This window comes from Helianthus annuus, chromosome 13, assembly GCF_002127325.2.
Source record: "Helianthus annuus cultivar XRQ/B chromosome 13, HanXRQr2.0-SUNRISE, whole genome shotgun sequence".
In the NCBI taxonomy this organism is placed as follows: domain Eukaryota; kingdom Viridiplantae; phylum Streptophyta; class Magnoliopsida; order Asterales; family Asteraceae; genus Helianthus; species Helianthus annuus.
The window spans coordinates 117,709,943-117,719,105 of NC_035445.2; positions in this window are offsets into that span (position 1 = coordinate 117,709,943).

The following is a 9,163-nucleotide window of genomic DNA, read 5'->3' on the forward strand; positions in this document are numbered from 1 at the left end:
ACTATAAAAGTACCGCTTGGTCAGGTATGTGTAGTCATTTAAATCGGATTGTGATTAATGTATTTGCATGACCCGTTTGATATGTATTATTTGGTGTATGGCCTTTGAGGGTTAAATGACTGTCACGGCCCCCGACCCCATCCTGGCCGGAATCGGAAGCCGCGAGCAGTCAAGTGGTACCGGTGATTATTTTGAAAAATATTGCAGCGGAAATTTCATCAGGACCGTGAGTTAGGAAAAATATCAGAGTTTAGAAACACCGGATTTAATTTAAATAGATGGAATAAATTCCATGTTTTACAAAGGTAGCTTTTAATACGGGATAAACCCAAAAACAATATTTCTTAAGTTGATTTAATTAATAAAATAAGCCACTTCTTGAAGTCCTTTAGTGCTGGATCCAATCTTTACTCCAATCTACTGTAATTACCTGAAACGCGTTTTAAAAAGGTTTTGTCAGCGGGAAATACTGAGTGAGTTCATTCAGGTTTGATAAAAACAGATTTGTTATAAGTTACAGTATTAAGAACGATTACAATGTTTCTGACATCAACCAACTACCCACAGTATTTGTCACTCGACTGGATCTGTGACTGTTGTGACAACTCGAAACTTAGAACCTTTCGTTGTGTCTCGATGTAACATGCTTGAACGTTATGTGATTAGTTAACTTGTTAACTTAATAATAAATGTGAACCTTTATGTGATGTTATGTGTGTATGTCACGAATATATATGTATGAATGAGTGTGAGTATGTGAGTCGAGAACACAAGGACCCGACTCGAGACCATGTGGTCTCGAGTGAACAGTAATCGGTTGGGCCATTTGGGCCGTAAACCCCTTTAGCCGACTTATAAGCCCTTTAGGGTGAATCATGAAGAACTAGTATATATACTACACTCATGGCCACACTCACCATTTCTTTTGACAACACCCATACTCCTCTACACACACTCTTCTACTTTCCCTCACAAACACTCCCTCATTCTCGGATTTGGACTCTTGGATCGGCTCACACACACAATCGGTTGGAAGCTCACACACATCCTCGAAACCCATCAACCGGTTAGTGTTTATGATGTTTATTGTTGATGCTAGTATGTTAGAATGTTTATTATGTTTGTGGTGTTAAATGATAGTATGAATGATAAGGATGTTTGCTTGATAGAAAATAGTTACTTGATATCATATGTATGATGATAATAAATCGGTTAACATGTCTTGGTTTCGGTTATATTGCATGATGAATTGATGATATTTTGTGTCTAAATGAAGCTTAAACCACTAGTTGTTGATGTTCATGAAACCGGTTTACATGTGTCATATAATCGGCTTAGTATAGAACCGAGTTTGTAGTGTTATGTTAAATGTGTTGATTTGTTATTCATGATTATGTTGGTGATTGATGCAAAATGTGTTTGAATAAGGGTTGTTTGTGATTTGAACATTTGAAGAACATGATGAATACATGAAGAACAACTTGAATGTGCTTTGAAGGTGCTTTGAATATTTGAAATCTGAATTGTTTGATCCATTTTTGGTAAATGTTAGACAACAAAACATGTTTAGTGGATAGTACATAATTCTGCATGAATTCCATTGGATAGTACAATCTGCGAAGGATCAACAGCTGCTGGGGAGTCGAAACCTCTGGTTGCGACTCGAGACCACAGCCTTACAAGCCGAGACCACAGGTTGCGAGTCCTGTTGCGACTCGAAACCACAGCATGATGAGCCGAGACCATAGTTACGACATAGATTGCGACTCGGAACCATAGCATGACGAGCCGAAACCATAGTTGCGACATAGGTTGCGACTCGCAACCACCTATGATCAACACAAACAGCATGACTCGAAACCACGCTTGCGAGTCCGGTTGCGACTCGAGACCACACTTATTGGGCTTGCTTAGTTATGGGCCCAAGTTAATGGGCCGGCCTTATGGACTCCTTGTGCTACTGTTTAATGCATGTTTTGGGCTTAAGTAATTGGGCTGAACATATGGGTCATACGTGCTACTGTTATTTGAGTATGTTATTGATAAACTGCCATGCCATGATTTCTACTTGTATGAGCACTGCTTGGTTCGAATCTGATATAAGTGGTATCTATGTTAGGACGTAGTTGACTACTTGCAACTTGATTGACCTTTCTGTGATTAACTGCCGAGCAAACCAAGGTGAGTTCACACCCTCTACAAAGCATGGCATTCCCTGGGTTGGGAATGGGGTTAAGGAACATGGGTTCCTCGTCCTCCTTGGGTAGGACAGCAGTGGTTCAGGAATGTGATTCCTCGTCCGGACGGACGGATAACTCGTACTAGACCAAAACTCTATCACGAAGTCCCTCCTTTTTATATCGACTTAATCGCCGGGCCAATGGCGAGCGGGTCATTAGTTAGATAGCGCTATTTAGGTCTGACAAACCTCACACCGTGCCGCAGAGGACGGGCGTGAACTAATGGATCTGGGGCACGTCAATGATGATAGACATTGACAGTTTCAGGGCACATAAACATGACTACAGTCAGCAGTCGATATGGTAACGAGTCTAGTGTACGCATGGGGTAGCCCCCACGGCCGAAATGCCTGATAACTAACATGGGGTAGCCCCCACGGCTGGAATGCCAGAGTAACTGGGAATGAACAAGACACGTTTTTTAAACTATGGGGTAACCCCCACGGCAGGATGCCAGTTAAAGGAAACTGTTTTCGAAACAACTAAAACGAACACCCAACTGTGAACTCACTCAACTAGTTGTTGACTCGTTACTACATGCTTTGCAGGACCTTAGGTACTCAGCTGGAGCTTGCATGGAGGAGAGTCGTTGTGGGACACGGATTGCTGCGTACTATGTTAAACTTGAAACCATTTGAACTTATGTTTTAACTTTAAGACTTATGCTTCCGCTTGCAACTTAAACTTTGTTTGTTTGAAACACCAATCGTATTGGTTAAACTTTTATAACTGTTTATATGCTTGTTCAGTATGATTGGTGGCTGGATCCTGGTCAGTCACGCCTCCAAGCGGTAGTACTCCGCAGGTGGGATTTTGGGGGTGTGACAGATTGGTATCAGAGCCATTGGTTATAGTGAACTTGGTTTTAATAAAGGAAAAACGTTTTTGTTAAAACCAGACTATAACCGGTATAGTGCTCAACGGTCCACAACGACGCTCCACTCCACATGCAAGGCTCGACATTCTAGGTGATATGATATGTGTATATTGCCTACTTGTTAGTTACATAGTACATTGCCCATGGTATGCTTGATTAGTATAATTACTGTTGCTTGAACGTGTGCGTGCTTACCCTATCCTACTATCGTACTTTCGCGAACCTCTCTCACTCGTGTTACTCTTGATATGAAGAATCATGTCTGGACGCGTTAACATGACACAAGCCCAGTTGACAGCTTTGATCAACGAACGAGTTGCCGCAGCACTCGCAGCTGCATACGCAGGAGGTATATCCTGCAGTCCGAACTTATCCTAGGATCTTTAGGATCCTACTCTCGTGAACCAACCTTTGTGTTAAACTCTGTCTTTCTTTCACCTACCTTAGGTCAACATGCTCAGGCACCGGTGTGCACTTTTAAGACCTTTATGGACTGCCGACCCACTACTTTTAGCGGAACTGAAGGAGCAGTAGGTCTCCTACACTGGTTTGAGAAACTAGAGTCTGTGTTCGAAATGTGTGAATGCCCTGAAGCACGCAGGGTGAAGTATGCTACTGGTACTCTCGAGGGTTTGGCCCTCACGTGGTGGAATGCTCAAGTGCAAATGCTGGGGTTGGTTGCTGCCAACGCCACCCCATGGGAAACTTTCAAGGAAATGATCAGGGAGGAATACTGCAGTCGCGATGACATCCATAAGCTGGAAGATGAGTTCTACAATCTCAAGATGACGGGGTCAGAGATTGAGGCGTATACTAAGAGATCGCATGAGCTTGCCTTGTTGTGTCCTACTATGGTGGACCCTCCCTATAAGCGAATTGAACTCTATCTCAAGGGCTTGGTGCCAGAGATCCAAAGTCATGTGACTTCAGCAAACTTGGCCACTATCCAGCAGGTTGTTCAGTTGGCTCACCGTCTTACTGATCAGGCGGTGGAGCAGAACAAGTTACCAAAGCGCATAGGTGCTGCAACTACTTCTGGTACCTCTAGTGAGAACAAACGGAAATGGGATGGAACTTCAAGCAAGGGTTCAACTTCTGTGCAATCTCAGTCTCAGCAGAGAAAGACTGACGACCACAAGAGCCCCAGTCAGCAATCGTCTGGTGGACAAAGTCATGGTGGGTACAAGGGGAATCACCCCAAATGCAATCGTTGCAACCTACACCACAGTGGGCCATGCACCAGGGGCAACTGTCATCGGTGCAACAAGCCTGGTCATGTTGCAAAGGATTGCAGGAGCGCATACCCCGCCAATCAGAATCGTCAGCAACCTCAACAGAATCAGCGGCAGCAACAGGGTAACAACAAAGGGTGCTTTCAGTGTGGAGCTGAAGGCCACTTCAAGAAAGATTGTCCCCAACTGAATCAGAACAACAACAACAACAACAATCAGGGGAATGGTAACAATGGGAACCACAACAACAACAATGGTGCCAGGGGGCGAGTGTTCGTGATTGGCCAAGGTGAAGCAAGGAATGACCCCAACGTGGTGACGGGTAAGTTCCTTCTCGACGACTTTTATGTTACAGTATTATTTGATTCGGGTGCCGATACTAGCTATGTGTCACTAGAAGTTAGTCAAATGCTTAAGCGTGTTCCAACTCCCCTGAACACCAAGCACACTGTAGAGCTAGCTAATGGTAAGAGTTTGGAGGCCTCACACGTAGTCAAAGGTTGCAAACTTGTCCTCGCTAACCAGACCTTCTCTATTGACCTTATTCCTATCGTCTTGGGTAGTTTCGACGTTGTCATTGGGATGGATTGGTTATCCCAACACCGAGCAGAGATTCTTTGCAACGAGAAGATCGTTCGTATTCATGGTTCGGGTAGTGAACCACTCATGATTCGTGGCGACAAGAGAAGTGCTGTTGAGAACATCATCTCTCTCCTTAAGGCCCAGAAGTGCTTACGAAAGGGCCACACTGCGATTTTGGCTCTAGTTACTGACACCACAGAGAAAGAGAAGAAGCTAGAAGATTTTCCAGTTGTACGAGACTATCCTGAGGTATTCCCTGAGGAATTACCTGGTCTTCCACCCCATCGCCAAGTCGAATTTCAGATTGAACTAGCTCCTGGAGCTGCGCCTGTAGCCCGTGCACCTTATCGTTTAGCTCCATCAGAGTTGGAAGAACTCTCCACGCAACTACAAGAACTCTTGGATAAGGGTTTCATTCGTCCTAGTTCATCGCCTTGGGGAGCTCCAGTACTATTTGTGAAAAAGAAGGACGGTACCTTCAGGATGTGTATCGACTATCGTGAACTCAACAAGGTGACTGTGAAGAACCGTTATCCTCTACCGCGTATTGACGACTTGTTCGACCAGTTGCAGGGGTCGAGCTACTATTCGAAGATCGATCTGAGATCGGGATATCATCAGCTGAGAGTTCGAGAAGAGGATGTCTCTAAGACAGCCTTTAGAACTCGATATGGGCACTATGAGTTTTTGGTCATGCCGTTTGGGCTGACGAACGCACCCGCAGTTTTTATGGACTTGATGAATCGAGTGTGCAAGCCCTATCTGGACAAATTCGTTATAGTCTTCATCGACGACATCCTGATCTATTCTAAGAGTCAGGAGGAACACGAACAACACCTACGACTTATTTTGGAACTCCTTCGAACATAACAGCTTTACGCGAAGTTCTCGAAATGCGACTTCTGGCTTCGTGAGGTCCATTTCCTAGGCCACGTGGTAAACAAGGATGGGATTCACGTTGATCCATCCAAGGTAGACTCTATTAAGAACTGGCCTGCACCTCGTACACCAAAGGAGATTCGCCAATTCTTGGGATTGGCAGGTTACTACAGGAGATTCATCAAGGATTTTTCTAAGATCGCGCAGCCTCTCAGCTCGCTAACGCAGAAAGGCGTTGTTTATCATTGGGGAAATGCACAAGAGTTAGCTTTTCAGCATCTAAAGGATAGACTTAGTAGTGCACCTATCCTTTCACTGCCAGAGGGCACAGATGATTTTGTGGTTTACTGTGATGCATCAATTCAAGGTCTTGGTTGTGTATTGATGCAACGAGATAAAGTCATAGCCTACGCCTCACGTCAACTCAAAGTTCACGAGAAGAACTACACTGCACACGATTTGGAGCTGGGAGCTGTTGTTTTCGCACTTAAGTTATGGCGGCACTACCTGTATGGAACCAAGTGCGCAATCTACACCGACCACAGGAGCCTAGAGCACATATTCAAGCAGAAGAAACTGAATATGCGACAACGACGATGGGTCGAGCTGCTGAATGACTATGAATGCTCTATCAGGTATCACCCGGGCAAGGCCAATGTTGTGGCTGACGCCCTCAGTCGAAAGGACACCGCGCCTAAGCGCGTAAGAGCTTTACAACTCACGATCCATTCTAGCCTGCTTTCGCAAATACGAGCTGCTCAGATAGAAGCACTGAAACCAGAAAACGTAAGGGCCGAAGCCCTACGCGGGTCAAGGCAACGCTTAGAACAGAAGGAAGATGGTGCTTACTACGTAACAGGACGCATTTGGGTCCCACTCTATGGCAACCTACGAGAGCTTGTGATGGATGAAGCACACAAATCTCGCTACTCGGTACACCCTGGTTCGGATAAGATGTACCACGATATTAAAACTACGTATTGGTGGCCTAGCATGAAGGCCCGCATAGCAACTTACGTCAGCAAGTGTTTGACTTGTGCGCGAGTCAAGACAGAATACCAGAAACCCTCAGGTTTACTGCAACAACCAGAGATACCACAATGGAAATGGGAGCAAATTTCCATGGATTTCGTTACTGGCTTACCTAGATCTCAGCGCGGAAACGATACTATTTGGGTGATCGTGGATCGACTCACGAAATCCGCACACTTTTTGGCAATTAAAGAAACGGATAAATTCTCCACTTTAGCGGAGATATACCTCAAGGAAGTTGTTTCGAGGCACGGGGTGCCCACCTCCATCATCTCTGATCGAGATGCACGTTTTACCTCAGAACTGTGGCAAGCAATGCACAAGTCCTTTGGCTCACGATTAGATATGAGCACAGCGTATCACCCACAGACGGACGGGCAGTCCGAGCGCACTATTCAGACCTTAGAGGACATGCTTCGAGCATGCGTAATCGACTTTGGTAACAGCTGGGAAAAGCATCTGCCACTTGTGGAATTCTCGTACAATAACAGCTACCACACCAGCATTAAAGCTGCTCCGTTTGAGGCATTGTACGGACGTAAATGCCGGTCACCTCTTTGTTGGGCAGAGGTGGGGGATAGCCAAATCACAGGTCCGGAACATGTGGTAGACACTACTGAGCGGGTTGCTCAAATACGACAACGCATGGCGACCGCTCGTGACCGTCAGAAAGCCTACGCCGATAAGGGCAGGAAACCACTTGAGCTCCAGGTTGGGGAGCGGGTATTACTCAAAGTTTCACCCTGGAAGGGTGTGGTTCATTTTGGTAAACGAGGCAAACTCAACCCACGATACGTTGGACCTTTCGAAATCATTGAGAAAATAGGCAAGGTGTCCTACAGACTGAACTTACCAGCGGAACTCGGTGCGGTTCACAACGTTTTCCATGTGTCGAATCTGAAGAAGTGTCTGTCAGATGAGACCCACGTAGTTCCTCTGAAGGAACTCACGATCGACGAACAGTTGAAATTCGTCGAAGAACCAGTCGAAATCACGGACCAGGATGTTAAGGTCCTCAAGAGCACTAGAATACCTCTCGTTCGAGTTCGTTGGAACTCACGTCGCGGCCCAGAGTTTACCTGGGAGCGCGAAGATCAGATGAAACAAAAGTATCCCCAACTGTTTGCAAACGGTACGACCACTACTGAGGCTGAAGCTACGGAATTTCGGGACGAAATTCCAGATCAACGGGGGGAGGATGTGACACCCCAGGAAAACCGGGAAAACCATACAACTTAACTAGCTTCCTCAGTGAGTGCCATCAAAATTTCGGGACGAAATTTCTTTCAACTTGGGGATGATGTGACAACTCGAAACTTAGAACCTTTCGTTGTGTCTCGATGTAACATGCTTGAACGTTATGTGATTAGTTAACTTGTTAACTTAATAATAAATGTGAACCTTTATGTGATGTTATGTGTGTATGTCACGAATATATATGTATGAATGAGTGTGAGTATGTGAGTCGAGAACACAAGGACCCGACTCGAGACCATGTGGTCTCGAGTGAACAGTAATCGGTTGGGCCATTTGGGCCGTAAACCCCTTTAGCCGACTTATAAGCCCTTTAGGGTGAATCATGAAGAACTAGTATATATACTACACTCATGGCCACACTCACCATTTCTTTTGACAACACCCATACTCCTCTACACACACTCTTCTACTTTCCCTCACAAACACTCCCTCATTCTCGGATTTGGACTCTTGGATCGGCTCACACACACAATCGGTTGGAAGCTCACACACATCCTCGAAACCCATCAACCGGTTAGTGTTTATGATGTTTATTGTTGATGCTAGTATGTTAGAATGTTTATTATGTTTGTGGTGTTAAATGATAGTATGAATGATAAGGATGTTTGCTTGATAGAAAATAGTTACTTGATATCATATGTATGATGATAATAAATCGGTTAACATGTCTTGGTTTCGGTTATATTGCATGATGAATTGATGATATTTTGTGTCTAAATGAAGCTTAAACCACTAGTTGTTGATGTTCATGAAACCGGTTTACATGTGTCATATAATCGGCTTAGTATAGAACCGAGTTTGTAGTGTTATGTTAAATGTGTTGATTTGTTATTCATGATTATGTTGGTGATTGATGCAAAATGTGTTTGAATAAGGGTTGTTTGTGATTTGAACATTTGAAGAACATGATGAATACATGAAGAACAACTTGAATGTGCTTTGAAGGTGCTTTGAATATTTGAAATCTGAATTGTTTGATCCATTTTTGGTAAATGTTAGACAACAAAACATGTTTAGTGGATAGTACATAATTCTGCATGAATTCCATTGGATAGTACAATCTG